The sequence below is a fragment of the Panthera tigris genome, chromosome B1 (genome assembly GCF_018350195.1).
Source record: "Panthera tigris isolate Pti1 chromosome B1, P.tigris_Pti1_mat1.1, whole genome shotgun sequence".
NCBI lineage: Eukaryota > Metazoa > Chordata > Mammalia > Carnivora > Felidae > Panthera > Panthera tigris.
This window is the reverse complement of record NC_056663.1, coordinates 69,326,542-69,341,834: the sequence shown is the minus strand read 5'-3', so window position 1 is coordinate 69,341,834 and position 15,293 is coordinate 69,326,542. Positions and strand designations below refer to the sequence as shown.

Sequence of the window (15,293 nt, the reverse complement as noted above, 5' to 3'; positions counted from 1 at the left end):
GCTTAATCTTACATACAAAGACTGATGAGGATTTCTCCCAACATCCTTACACTACATTTTTTTTATTAGATACAATCTCTTCAAGTGTCTTGAACAAGATTACCCGGGAAGAGACAGCGACTTAGGCCCCAATATTTTAAACTATAGGAAGTTGTAATAATAGCAACGAAGAATGCAAAACAAAGCAAAAATCTTCTCTACCATTCATCAGTCCAGAATCAGAACTGTAGATAAAGCCAAGTGAAAATTTATCAGAAAACAACATTTCTCCCAAATATATGCTGCAACCATAAAGTGTCATAAGAGCGCAAATATTGGAGCATCTACTGATTTCTTACTGAGAAATCTTTTTCTCTAAAATCATAGACTATCAGAAACACTTTTGTTTGAAATGATTCAGTAGTAATAAAACATCCCACTCTTGTCTGGAAGAGTTCAGCTGTGACACAGCGAAGCAGCCTTGATTTACAGGCCACGTGCAGAGCTTCAGATAGCAGGTCTCTGCAAATAACACTTGACATCTATTTTAACTTTCTTTCCAAGAAACGTCCACTTTAGAGGCACCTGGATGGCTCAGTTGGTTAAGTGTCCAACTCTTGATCTCAGCTCAGGTCTTGATCTCAGGGTTGTGAGTTCAAGCCCCAACTTGGGCTCCTCACTGGGCATGAAGCCTACTTAAAAAGGAAAAGAAAAAAAAAAAGGTACATTTCACAGTCCAGAACTGATATTGGTCCCTTTACATACTGCCCATCAAAACACTGTTGCATTTACACTGCACCCAAACTCCAATCTTTGGTAAAATCCTTAACTCTTTTCCTTCCTTTGCTGAAACATCCCACAATTCCTTTGTTGTGCTGTCTCCCACATCTCAATGAGTCTGTACATCTGGCTTATTTAGTGTAAGGTTTGTCCCACATGGTCTCAGGCTGATTGGGCTAGGAAAAGAACATGTCCCACATTTTAGAGTCTCCTTTAAGCACATTGATCTGTCTGTATTTTATCCTATTCCGTAAGCAGAAGTAAAGAAAATAACCTAATTGCAAAACAAAGTATGTTTATAGATAAAAGTTTCCATATTATAAACATAGAAAGGTCTTGAGACCAAAGAGGAAAAAATCAGACTTTAAAATGAAAAACAAAAAAAAAGAGTTGGTTTCCTTTCACTTTACTAAAATGTGGTCTGTGCCTCTTAGAGTACAACAATGGTCAAAAAGAGGGGTTTTTCTTCTTACTAATATAATGAAACAAGTAATATGACAATGACCACCGTATCACTTGAGTGATACTGAAAACTTTGAAATATGAACCTCAAAAACCTCTTCCCAGTCCTCATTCTTGGCCTATGACCTTGTTTTCTATCTCATTGAGAAGCAGAAAAAAACAAAAAGCCAGAAAAGAGTGTGGTCAAATTCCCACTTCTCACCCTTTTGCAATTGCACCGATACACTGTTCCTATCAATGACTTCTCTGCACCTAACAAGGGCTATTCCCTCTGCTTCTGTGCCAGATCCCATGTGCTTGTTCCCATGCAAGGGCATTATTTCAGTAATTCTCTTCCCGTTTTCCCTGGCAATCAGCATCTAAGTCAGCCCCCAGTGATCCTCAGCTCCTGGTATCCATATGCCATTTACGTAGTCTCCTCTCTCACTGGATCAGGGACGAACTGCGTGACCCATAGAATACTGCAGAAGCAATGGTGTGTGATCTCAGAAGCTAGGTCATAAAGGACAATGACACTTCCACCTTTTCTAATTTCTCACACTAGGGAAAAATGCACCATGTCACGAGAACATTCAAGCAGTCCCACGGTGAAGCCCATGTATAAAGGAACTGAGGTCTTCAACCATTAGCTGGACCCAACTTGACAGGCATGTGAGTAAAGCAACTTGAATGTAGACCTTCTAGGCCCAACTACATCATCAGATGACTGAAACCTCATCCAACATCTGACAGCAACTTTATGAGACATTCAGTGAGAGTCTACCCGAAGATACTCCTGAATTCGTGACTCACAGAAGCTGTGAGAGATAAGTGTTATGTAAGCTACTACATTTGGGATAATCTGTTATGCAACAATGGATAACTAATACATCCACTGTGATCAAAATACTTCAGCGGTTCCCAATTTTCCCCAAAGAAAGCCAGTCCTCTCGATGACTTCCATCCTGTTCACCACTATTACCTCTCTAACATCATCTCCTACCACTCTCCCTTCTCTCCACCTTAGTCCCAGCCATAGTGACCTCTTTGCCATTCCTCAAATATGCCTCGGGGCCTGTGCTCACCAGTCCCTCACCCTTCCCCCACCTCATTCATGCCTTTACTCAAATGTCTCTCTCTGAGTGAGGCCTTTCCTGACTACCCTTCTAAAAATGCAGCTTCCCTACGCACACCCACACCCAACTACATTCTGCATTTCCTTCCCCCTTTGTTTTTCTTTTTTCCCCTTCCATATATTACTATTTAATATACTATATATATCACTTATTATCTGGCTCTCCTAAGGTGAAAGCTTACTTGATGCAGAGATTTTTGTCTACTTCCAATCTCTAGAGCAGTGCCTGATTTATTATAATACATACTTCATAAAGATTTATCCAATGAGCATATGAATGGTAAAGATATAAGAAAATTCAATTAATAGTAACATTAAAAATGCTTCAAACACAGACCTTTTGTGACCCACTCCAAGTTTATAAAGCTGCTTCTAAAATGTGCTGTTAGTACCTTTCTTTCCTGAATGATTGTTTTACAAAAATAGCAGTTAAGGGGCGCCTGGGTGGCTCAGTCAGTTAAGCGTCGGACTTCGGCTCAGGTCGTGATCTCGAGGTCCATGAGTTCGAGCCCCGTGACGAGCTCTGTGCTGACAGCTCAGAGCCTGGAGCCTGTTTCGGATTCTGTGTCTCCCTCTCTCTCTCTGACCCTCCCCCGTTCATGCTCTGTCTCTCTCTGTCTCAAAAATAAATAAACGTTAAAAAAAAAATTCAAAAATAGCAGTTAAATGGCAAACTATCCTAACCAATTGTTTGCCTTTTTCTTTGTGAAACTCAGACCAAAATTGAAATTAAATTATAGTAGTTATATGAGTCCTTAAGATCTGTACCTTTTATTTTGTTTTATCTTGATTTTTTCCTAAGTTCCCTGTTCTTTTTTTCAAGTTTATTTATTTGTTTTGAGAGAGAGAGAGAGAGTGCACACATACAAGTGGAGGAGAGGCAGAGAGAGAAGGAGAGAGAGGATCCCGAGCAGGCTTTGCACTGTCAGCACTGAGCCTGATGGGGGCTGGATCCCATGAACCCAACCATAAGACCATGACCTGAGCCAAAACCAAGAGTCAGAGGCTTAACCCACTGACCCACCCAGGCAAGCCACAAGTTCCCTGTTTTTTATCCTTTATTCTTAACTATTTCATTTTATGTTCTCATTCGACACTGCTTTAAAGACATTATAAAATTAATATAAATAAAAAACAAACAAGCAAATAGTGTTTGTGTTTTCTTAAACTCAGGAGATTAAAACTATCACTGGTTTAGCATACTTACAGAATTGTGAACTTTTTAAGGAACAAAGCTTTAATTTTTGTGAACCTTTCTAAAAAGTCAACATAAGGTAATAGTTTTATTATTCAACACGATAAACTTTATTATAAAATATTTAACATGAAAAATATGCTCTGGATCAAGATAGGAATATCTATCTCAGTATAAGTCAACAACACTCAGTACCATAGTGTATTTTACCTAATATTACCTAATAATTTCAAATTATTCTTAGAAACTTTTGTTTCATTCTGTAGTAAAACTCTTCTTGAAAATTATTCGTGTTAAATTGATTCCATCTTTTCCAAAGAACCAGGAAGAGCTCTTTTAAACACTAAAGCATATGATTACAGGGGCGCCTGGGTGACTCAGTTAAGCATCCGACTTCAGCTCGGGTCACCACCTTGCAGATCATGGTTTCAAGTCCCACGTCAGGCTCCGTGCTGACAGCTCAGAGCCTGGAGCCTGCTTTGGATTCTGTGTCTCCCTCTCTCTCTGCCCCTCCCCTGCTCACTCTCTGTCTCTCTCTCTCTCAAAAATAAATAAACATTAAAAATATTTTTAAAGTACATTATTACATTATCTGATGAATCAGCAGGTTTTTTTCTGCCTTCACACCATTTGTAATTTCTCATTATAGAGATCCTCAAAATGTACCTTATAGGAGCCTCTAGGATCACTTAGCAACTAGGGGAAGCAGAGAAAATAACAGATTTTTTAAAGCTCTTACATCCATACATACCCCAAAGGGTCGTAAAATGATAAACGTGAGTTCTGAGATTACACACGGGAAACAGTGGTTTTGATTCTTTAGGGAAGAATAAAATAGTACTTGACAGAAGTCTCACTTTAGAAGTATTTCTCATATTTAGTGAATGGTTGTAAAAGATAAATAGCGCGCACGTGTGTGTGTATACACATATATATCACTGTCTTTTAAATTTAATGTAGTTGGTATGCTTCACCTGACTGAGGAAAAGAGTGTGGCTGCTATAAAATAATCACAAACTCAAAATAATAATATTTTTGTAGATTTTATTTTTTGGAACAGTTTCAGATTACAGAAAAAATGAGCAGATAGGACAGAGTATCCAAATACGGCCCATCTCTCCCCTCTCACATTTCCCCTATTATGAACGGGTTCATTAGTGTGCATCTTTGCATATTAATGATGCGTTGCCTCATTACAATTGATGAGCCAATATTGATACATTACTATGAACTAAAGCCCAGAGCTTATATTAGGGTTTACTCTTTAGGTTGCATAGTTCTGTGGATTCTGACAAATGTCGAATGTCATATACCCACCACGAGAGTGTCATAAAGAATAGTTTTGTTGTCCTTACAATCCCTGTGCTTCACATATTCATCCATCCCCTCCTCTCCTTGAACTCTAAAACACAGGCCTTTTTACTATCTCCCTGGTCTTGCTTTTCCCAGAATGTCATGGAGTTGGAATCATACAGTATGCAGCTTTTTCCCATTAGCTTTTTTCACTTAGCAGTACACATTTAAAATTCATCCATGTCTTTTTGTAATTTAATAGTTCATTTCTCTTTATTTCTAAATAATATTCCACTGTACGATGTACTATGGTCTGTCTATCCATTCACCTATTAAGAGACATCGTGGGCACTTCTAGTGTTCAGCAATTATGAATAAAGCTGCCATAAACATTTGTGTAGACCTAAGTTTTAATTCATTTGGATAAATACCTAGAAGCATGATAGCTAGATAATATGGTAAGGCTATGTTTAGTTTTATAAGAAACTGCTAAACTGTCTTCGAAAGGAACTATATACCATTTCCATTTCTAACCAACAAAGAATGAGGGTTCTGATTGCTCCACAGCCTTACTGTCTGTTTATATTGTCAGATTTTTGGATTTTAGCTATTTTAGTAGATGTACATGGTTTCAAACTGCAATTTAATTCGCAATTGCGGTTTCAATTTTCAATTGACTAATGATATATTACTTTGAGCATCTTTTCGTACGATTATTTGCCATTTTTATATCTTCTTTCGTGAGATCTGTTCAGACCGTTAGTCCACTTTTCAGCTTCGTTGTTGACTTTTAAGAGTTTTAAATATTTTTAGATAGAAGTTATTATCAGATATGTGTTTTGCAAGTATGTTCTCCTGTATGAGGGTTGTCTTTTCATTTTTTAATACTGTCTTGGAGAGCATACATTTTTTTTCCATTTTAATAAGTCCAATTCATCAATTGTGTATTTCACTGATTGTGCTTTTAGGGTTGTTTATGAAAGCTCATCACCAAACCAGAGTTCACCTAGATTTTGTACTATGTCATCTTCTCCAAGATTTTAAGTTTTGTGCTTTACATTTCGGTGTATGGTACATATTCGGTTGTGAGAAGTGTAAGGTCTGCCTCTAGCATTGTTTTGCACATGGATGTCCAATTCTTTCAGCACCATTTGTTGAAAAACCGATACTTTCTCCACTGAGTTGCCTTTGCTTCTTTGCCAAAGAACAGATGATTATATATGTTTGAATCTGTTTCTGGGCTATCTCTTCTATTCCACTGATCTATGTGTCTATTTTTTCACCAATACCACATGGTCTTCATTGCAGTACTGGATAATAAGCCTTGAAGTTGGGTAGTGTCATTTCTCCAACTTGGTTCTTCTTCAGTATTGTGTTGGTGAGTCTGGGTGTTTTGACTTTCCATATAAACTTTAGAATCAGTCTGTCAACATTCACAAAATAACTTGCTAGGATTTTGATTGGGATTGCATTGAATCAAGCCCAACTTGGGAAGAAGTGACATCTTAACATTACTAAGTCTTCTATTCGTGAAAATGATATCTCTCCATTTATTTAGACTTTCTGTGATTTCATTCACCAGAATTTTGTAGTTTTCCCCATATAGATCTTGTACATATTTTGTTAGATTTATACCAAATTATTTTGGTGAATGCTAATGTAAATGGAATTGTTTTAAATTATAAATTTTATTGTTCATTGTTGCTATACAGGAAAACAATTGACTTTTCTATATTAATCTTGTATCATGCATCATTTCTATAATTGCTTATTCGTTTCAGTTCTTTTTGGCGATTGTTAGGAATTTTCTATATGTACAAACATATCATTTCTGAACAAAGACAGTTTTATTTCTCCTTCCCAATCTGTTGCCTTTTATCTCTTTTTCTTGTCTTATTATATTAGTTAGGACTTTCAGTATAATGTTAAAAAGCAGTGGTGAGAAGGGTCACCCGTCTCTTGCTCCTGACTTTAGTGGGAAAGTTCTAGTTTCTTGCCATTAAATATGTTTGCTGTAGTTTTCTTGTAGATATTCTTTATCAAGTTGAGGAAGTTCCCTCTCTATTCCTAGTTTGCTGAGTATTTTTTTATTATGAATGGGTATTAGATTTTGTCAAATGTTTTTGCTGTACCTATTGATAGGATCATGTGACTTTTCTTGTTAAGCTATTGATATGATAAATTACAGAAACTGATTTTTGATTGTTCAATCAGTTTTACATAGCTGGGATAAATCCCATTTGATCATGGCATACAATACTTTTTTATACGTTGTTGGCTTATATTTGCTAATATTTTGTTGAAGATTTTTGCATCCATGTTCATGAGAGATATTGGTCGGTTATTTTCTTTTCTTGTAACTTCCTTATCTGGTTTTAGTATTAAGATAATGATGGTCTCAGAATAAGTTAGGAGGTGTTTCTGTTGCTGTTTTCTGGAAGACATTGTAGATAATTGGTATAAGTTCTTCTTTAAATGTTTGATTCACTGGTGCACTTTTCTAGGACTGATGCTTTCTGTTTATAAAGCTACTAATTATTGATACAATTTCTTTAATAGATACAGGCTTATTCAGATTATCTATTTCTCTTTGAGTGAGTTTTGGCAGATCGTGTCTTTCAAGCAATTGGTCTGTTTCATCTAGGTTATCAAATATGTGGGTATAAAGTTGTTCTTAATATTCCTTATCTTTTAGCATCCAGAATATCAGTAGTGATGGCATCTTTTTCATTTCTATTAATAGTTATTTGTGTCTTCTTTTTCCTTTTTTTTAATTAGCCTGGCTAGAGATTTCTTAATTTTATTTCTCTTTTCACATAACCAGCTTTTTGTCTCATAGATTCTCTTTATTGATTTCTGTTTTTCAATTTTATTGATTTATACTCTAGCCTTTTTTTTTTTTCTTTTCCTTACTTTGGATTTGTTTTTCTGTTTCTGGTTTCCTACTGTATACACTTAGATTATTAATTTCAAAGCTTTCTTCTTTAATATATGAATTCTATCCCTCTAAGCACTGATTTCACTGCATGTCATACATTTCATACATAATATTTTCACTTTCATTTAGTTTGAAGTATATTTTATTTTGAGAGCTCTTCTTTGATTCATGACTTACTTATATGTGGTTTTTATATTCCAATATTTTGGGATTTTCCAGCTCTCTTTCCATTATTTATTCCTAGTATAACTTCAGTGTGGTCTGAGAGCATACTTTCTGTGATATTTATTCTTTTAAATTCGTTAAGATATATTAAATAGTCCAGAATGTAGTCATGTAGTCTCTCTTAGTCCGTGCTCTATGTGAGCTTCAGGAGAATGTGTAGTCTATTGTGGTTGGATGAAATATTATATAACTGTCAATTAGATACAGAAGATGATACTGCTATTCAGTTCAACTATATCTTTACTGATTTTTTTTTTTTTTTTTTTTTTTTTGCCTGCTTGGTCTGTCAATTACTATGGAGGGGTGTTGAAGACTCCAACTAGAGCAGTGAATTTGTGTCAGTTTCTTCTTGCAATTTTAACTGTTTTTGCCTCATATATTCTAATACTCTGCTGTGATGTGCACACATAAGAATGTCATGTCTTCCTGGAGAGTTAACCCCTTTATCATTATGTCATGCCTCTTTTTGTCCCTGATAATGTCCTTGTTCTGAAGTCTTCTTTATCTGAAATTAAAATACCTATTCCAGCTTCATTTTGATTAGTGTTAGCATGGTATAGCTTTCTCCACCCCATATAATCTGTGTCTTTATAATTAAAATGGGTTTCCGGTAAACATCATGTAGTTGGGTTCTGTTTTTATTTGCTCTATCTTTTAATTGTTGTATTCAGACTATTCACATTTAAGGTGGAATAATACCTACCCTACACTATTTTCTATTTGTTGACCTGTTCTTTGTTTCCTTTGTCTTCTCCCCCTCCCCCCTTTTTTTTCTACTTTCTCTGGTTTCATTTAAGCATTTTATATGATTCCACTTTTTCTTCTCTCTTGGCATATCAACTATACTTCTTTTTACAAGTTTTTTAGGAATTGCCTTAGATCTTGCAGTATACATTTACTACCTATCTAAATTCACTTTCAAATAACACCTTACCTCTTCACAGATAGTGTAAGTACTTTATGAGATAGACTATTCCTAATTCTTCCCTCCTGTCACTTCTGAAATCGCTGTCATTCGTTTCACTTGTGCTATAATCTATATGACCATATAAGCTATAACCATAATCTGTAACCACCTAATACACTGTTGCTCTTATTGTTTTGTAGTTATCTATTAGATCAATTAAGAATGAAAAATAAAAGGTCTTATTTTGTCTTAATTTCTTTCCTAATGTCCTTCCTTTCTTTATCTGAATCCAAGTTTCTGAACTATATTCTTTTCCTTCTCTTTTTTCTTTGCCTGATTTTTTTTTTTTTCTTTTTTGCAATTTGAATGTGACATGCCTACATGCAGATATTTTCTGCTTTTATCCTAGTTGGTGTTTGAGTTTCTTGGATCTGTGACTTGGTATCATATATCATTAATTTTGGAAAATTCTCAGCCAATATTACTTCAAATACTTCTGTTCCTTTCTCTTTTTACTATGGGTACTCTCATTACCCATATTTGACACATTTTTGTAATTTTCCCGTAGTTTTTGGATATTCTGTTGTGTTTTATTTTAATGCTATGTTCTCTTTACATTTAAGTTTACAAACTTTCTGCTGATATATCTTTAAGCTCACTGACGTTCTCAGCTGTAAAAAAGCATTCTTTGGTTCAGTTGCAGTGTGTCTGTTTTCTAGCATTTTCTTTTGATTCGTAAAGTTTTCATCTCTCATATTACACATCTTTTCTTGTATGTTAACTTTTTCCAGTAGAGCTCTTGGTATACAATAATAGGTATTTTAAATCTGAAGTCTGAAAATTCCAAAATGTCTACCATATCTGAGTCTCGTTCTCAGGTTTGATTTATCTCTTTAGTCTGTGTTTTTTTCTTGCCTTTTACTGTTTCTTGCAATTTTTTATAAGCTAGATATGATGTATCAAATAATAGACACTGTTGTAAACAAGCCTTTAGTGTGAGGTTTTCTTTTTACATAACCAGGTGTTAGGCTGTGTTTAATATTTGCTACAGCTGTAGTTGTCACGGGTTTCAATTTCCCCTAATGTCCTTCCTCTGTCTCTTCTTTTGCCTTCGTGTTTTCTTAGAAACTCCCGTTTTTTTTTTCTTTTTTTTTAATGTTTATTATTTTTAAGAGAGAGAGAGACAGACAGAGTGTGAGTGGGGGAGGGGCAGAAAGAGAGGGAGACACAGAATCCAAAGCAGGCTCCAGGCTCTGAGCTGTCAGTGCAGAGCCCAACGCAGGGCTCGAACTCAGGAACCACGAGATCATGACCTGAGCAGAAGTCCAATGCTTAACCGAGCCACCCAGGCGCCCCAGAAACTCCTTCTTAAACAGTGTCTGTGTCTTCCAGCTCTCTCACTTGTAATCCACTGTTACTGAACCGGAACAATTTTAACATGGTGATAAGATATTGGGGAGTGGAAGCACTCTAATCTTATGTACTGCTTAATTTTAGTGAGCCGGAATCCCTGGACCCTTTTTTCTTTCTCCCCCAATGAGACACAGGAAGACTAAAAAGGGCTTAAATCACCCAATTGCTCTTCTTCCAAGCCAGGTAAAGTTCTGACAAAGAAGCTTACCTAGAAGGCTAGTTTTTATTTCAGAGAGCAGAAGGCTCTGGGCGTGTTTCATAACGCCCTTGCCTTCTTGATCCCTTGCCAGAATCAAGAGGGAATTTTTCTCTGATCCTCATGGAGAGAACCTGGCAGGACTCCTGAAGGTAAACTCATTACAGTGTGCGTGCTCCCCTGACCCTGGGTCCTCACCACTCCTGTTGAAGAGCCCTTACCCATTACTGGCTCTAGTGGCTCATAAGGTGCAATTCTCTGCATTCACCTACCTCTACCGTTTTTTCAGGGAGGTGATTTACCTTGTGATCTCAATGATCTGGTAGATCTAAGAAGAGTTCTTGATTTTCAGTGTGCTTAGCCTTCTTCTTGTCCTGATGACAGAAGTGATAACGCCCAAGATCTTTAAATGCCATGGCAGAAACCAGAAGTCCTAATAGTATTTTTTATGCATTTTATCTTTGACCACATAAAAGGATGAGGTACACAGATCTCGTTGTGTCAGTAATAATATATAAAAAGAAACAGGTTTAGAGAGAGTAAGTGACTTTTCCAGAGGTAAATGGCTAGTAGATGAAGCTAACCTGAACTTCCTAGTGCTCCTCAACACAGACCTTTATGTTTAGACATTAGTGCATAGGAAACAACCTCAAAGGAAAATTTGAGTTTAGAGGATCATCCATGTTTGGGTTGGATCTGTGGCATGTTGTGAAAAGCATTGGCCCTGGGAACATCCTCTAACAAATGTCCTCAGGCCTGACTCAGCCCCCAACTCACTTTAAGATTTTAGGGAATTCGGGGGTGCCTGGGTGGCTCAGTTGGTTGGGCAGCTGACTACAGCTCAGGTCATGATCTCGGGGTCTGTGAGTTCAAGCCCCGCATCAGGCTCTGTCCTGAGAGCTCAGAGCCTGGAGCCTGCTTCTGATTCTGTCTCTCTCTCTCTCTCTGCCCCGTCCCTGCTTGCTCTCTGTCTCTCTCAAAAATAATAAACAATGAAAAAAATTTTTAAAAAGATTTTAGGGAATTCACAACAATGTGAGTCTCAGTTTCTCAATGCAAATCCGAAACAAGGATAAAGCACATGATCATTGAGGTCTCTTGCAATCATGAAGTGAAACAATTCTAGGTTGGCTTTCGGCCCTATATTTTGTGGGGGAGAGCGTTTGTGAGGAAAGGGGAACTCATTTCCTCAAAAATTTTCTGAACCGCTAAATTAATCCTTTCCCTTAGGTAAGAAGCCTTAGCTTTCTTAATTCTTTCAGTGACATGATGCTTTTCCTTCCCATGTGCTTCTTACACTATCACTTATAAAAGTGAATAATGTTAAAGCAGAATTTCCTTCCAGGATAAGGCCTCCTTGGGCAGGCCTTATGCTTTCTCCCACTTGTAACTCTGCAATCATTACCAACCACTGAATTGTCTCAGTTAAATGTCACTTCCTCAGAGAGGACTTCCTTGATCTCTTCGACTGGGACAGAACCCAGCACTTCCCCTTTCCCTTTTCTGAACTTATTTGTTCATATCTGTGTCACTTGCTATTCTGGAATCTACATGAAGGAAAGAGTCTCCCTAGGCCACTGCTGCACTCCCAGGGCTCTTGAGTCTAGAACAGTGCTGTCCGACAGAACTTTCTGCAATGATAGAAATGTTCTATAATCTGCACCTGTGGCTACCGAACACTTAAGAAGTGTCCAAGTGAACTACTGAATTTTTAATTTAAGTTAGAATAGCCACATGCAATTAATGGCTACATATCAGATGGTGGAGGACTAGAGAAGTCTTTCTCAAAATCTAAATCGAGATGTCAGGAATCTGTATTTTAACTCATTCTCCAGGTAATTGTTACCAGCAATAAAAATTTGACAACTATTGATCTAGAATATGATTCTCGAGGCTGGCTTCACAACAGGATCACCTGGAGGAGAAAATGATCCTCAATCCACATCCCCAGAGATTCTATTTCAGCTGGTCGGCCATGGGGTCCAGGTATTATTAGTATTTTAAAAACTAAATAAAACAGAAAACCCCCTCAGTGATTGTAACACACAATCAAGTTTAAGAGATACAGAACATACATTCTCACAAGGTACTCAGTACCTATTAGAGAAATATACAGATAAATGGTCTAGGTGCATTTACAAAGGATTACTGATTATACTGATTACAAGTGATATCTTGTGATGTCACGAGATGTTAGTGACCTTAGTGGTTGAGATGAATTTCTTGATAGTGAAAGCAAATTCAGTTTTCACATAGCCTTTTACGATTGTGTGAAATTCCTTGGCCTTTTGTTTCATCCATGAACAGTACAAGATACTACCAAGCCCCGTGACATTTAAAGGGTGACACACAAAGAGCTCCCTGAGCAATCACCTCCTAAAATACACAAAAGTCTTTCTAGTTTGCTGGTTGATTGACAGATGGTCTGAGGACGCCTTCTCGCAGCCACGTGAGTCACAAGACCTTGCACTCCGGTGCTGGAGGAAGGTGTTTCCTAACCTGCTGCCCTCGGCTGCCTCCGGGTCTCTTTTATTAGAGCGCTTCCTCCTCCACTCGTCGGTCTGTCTGTAATTGTCCCCACAGGAAGTAGTGGCTGGCCGGGCAGTCAGGTCGAGCCGAGGCAACAGACTTCTGAGTCATAGGTGCTAGAACCCTCCCTTCTCCCGCCCAGCCACAGGTAACTGTCCCAGCAGGAAGTAAAGGCTGGCCGCGCTGGCAGCAGAGAGAGCAGGCGGGCGCAGCCGCGCGGTGGAGGCTTCAGCGGGGGCTGTGCTGGAGGGAGTTTCAGCGCCAGCCCTGAGCGCAGTGAGTACACGCAATCAAAGGAAACCCAGAAGCTTTGCAGTGGAGTGTCTCGTGGTTTTTCAGAATGCGCTGATGATTCAAAAGAAAAGATCAGATCTCTGAATATGTCCTTTCCGGCGCTGCGAATGTTAGCCACGATGCCGGCAGAGCTTGCCAGGGGAGTTGAGGAAATTAACATGAAACTAAAACTGAACTCTTGGTTGAAGAATTATTGATCAGAACGTGCCAAATACTAACAATAGAAGTTTAAATTGACAAGCAAAATGAACAGAAAAAAAGTATTCACTAATAAATGAAACAAAGGTACTAAAAATACAAATGAATGAATGTAGTTTAATAAAATATCAGAGGACACCTGAAAAATAAACATTTAAAAACTACTTTTGTTTAAAAGTGGTTTGAGACTTGTTAACTCAACATGTCCGCATTAAAAAGAATTGGGAATAATGTGCTAAACGTGATGTGGCTTTACCTTTTCACATAAATTTCATTGATTTAGATAAAGATAGTGCATATTGCCAATCCTCTTTGAAATTAGATCACTTGCTTTCTGAAACATACCAGACAGAGCTGTATGCAATAAATTTCATTTATCAGCAGGTAATAACTTTAAGTAAATTAACATTGATAATGTTCGTTCAGCACTCAAAATGCAGTTCATGCACTCTGATTAGCTCCTCAAATTATTTCAACTGGAGTGAAACCTAAGAGGTTTAGGGCTGTCTATAGGCTTTCATAAAGGCATCTTTTCACTGAAATAATTTTCCACTTTTGAAAGTTAGGCATTTTCTTATCAGTGTGCTTGTAAAGGTTTTGTTTTGTTTTTGTTTCAATTTAAATGGGGGGAAAAAAACTAATTTCTTAGATAACACCAAACCATGTGTCTCCTCAGCCCCCTGATATCCTGTTCCTCTGACCTATTACTGTGCTGACATCTTAGCAGCAATCCACCTGCTTGACTCTTGAACAATAGCCCGTGTAAGCCATTGCAGGCCCAAAACTTTCTTTGCGCTTCACAGTAAGACTATTATTTTTATTGAAGTAGTGTTACTATGTCCGTGTTTCTGTATGTCTCAACATCTCTTCCTCAACTACATCCCCATGGGAGAGATTGTCTTACCAGCATTTGTTTGGGTTTGTTTTAAGAAAGCACATACAATTTCAAATAGATGTTTTTCTTGCTAAGATTCATTGAGCAGTTTTGAAGCTATCCCTGTTTTCAGTGAAATTATCCGTAACGATGCCAAAGAATATATATATATTGTTGGTAGGTTTTTTTTTTTAATATTCTCTGCAAGAACACATAAGGAACAATAGATGGAAAAATGAAACACCTTTAAAGTAAATATTATCACTATAAAATAAAATATCAAGGAAGGTCGATTTCAGATATACTTTATTCCATACATATCCACAAGAAGTCATCACAGCATTAAGTTTGGAGGAAAAGAAAGGCTGGATTATCTTAAATTCTATTCCAAAGGGCTTAAAGAGGTGAGGTGAACCAAAACGTCAAGGTGCAAAATGTGATTTCAAAATGGTATTGTGGAAAGACTGATTACCTCCTGTGATAAAATGACTTTTTTGTGTTATTTTTTTCTCACATAACCTCGACAACTAAAAGGGTGAATTACGTTCAATAGCCTTTTCCAAATGTTATGAAAAATATCTGATTCTTGGGTATTTGTGGCTTTGGTCCTTTTCATCATAGGGAACCAGAACTTTTTTTTTTTTTTTAACGTTTATTTATTTTTGAGACAGAGAGAGACAGAGCATGAACGGGGGAGGGGCAGAGAGAGAGGGAGACACAGAATCGGAAGCAGGCTCCAGGCTCTGAGCCATCAGCCCAGAGCCCGACGCGGGGCTCGAACTCACAGACCATGAGATCATGACCTGAGCCGAAGTCAGACGCTTAACCGACTGAGCCACCCAGGCGCCCCAAGGGAACCAGAACTTTTTAATAAGCTTAGCAGTGCAGTCCAATAG

General features: G+C 37.5%; 1 protein-coding gene across 11 annotated transcripts in view; it reads left to right on the top strand.

Annotated features, from left to right (window-relative positions):
* Window positions 1-1,749: 1,749 nt before the first annotated feature.
* TMEM144 (transmembrane protein 144) overlaps window positions 1,750-15,293 on the top strand; it is a 63,682-nt gene continuing 50,138 nt past the window's right edge. For 4 of the 11 annotated variants that reach the window (XR_006216711.1, XR_006216712.1, XM_042983704.1 and 1 more), the window contains exon 1: window positions 1,750-1,872. The gene's annotated coding sequence lies outside the window, so the exon portion shown is untranslated. Of the gene's footprint in view, window positions 2,039-12,337; window positions 12,489-13,173; window positions 13,308-15,293 lie in introns of all 11 variants that reach the window. The other 7 variants (XM_042983703.1, XM_042983696.1, XM_042983699.1 and 4 more) reach the window with 6 other exon arrangements.